We start from the raw sequence: 234 nt of genomic DNA, 5'->3' as shown, positions 1-234 counted from the left end.
TGGTCCTTTACGGGAGACAAAACGAACAGCTTCCCCATTCCTTATTATGTCATAGATCACAAGCTGGCCGGCGTTTCTCCAATAAAATAGGGACCGTGGCTATAAAATATCGAATTTGCATGGAAAAGGTCGGATATTACACTCCAGTTTCCATCATGAAGCGCTACGAAAATTTAATTTTTTCTTCTCGACAACCGGCCGGAGTTCCTCGTCGGGGATGATGACTCGCAATCA

The sequence above is a fragment of the Penaeus monodon genome, chromosome 28 (genome assembly GCF_015228065.2).
Source record: "Penaeus monodon isolate SGIC_2016 chromosome 28, NSTDA_Pmon_1, whole genome shotgun sequence".
NCBI classification, from domain to species: Eukaryota; Metazoa; Arthropoda; class Malacostraca; order Decapoda; family Penaeidae; genus Penaeus; species Penaeus monodon.
The sequence above is the reverse complement of the archived record's forward strand: the minus strand, read 5'-3'. Positions refer to the sequence as shown.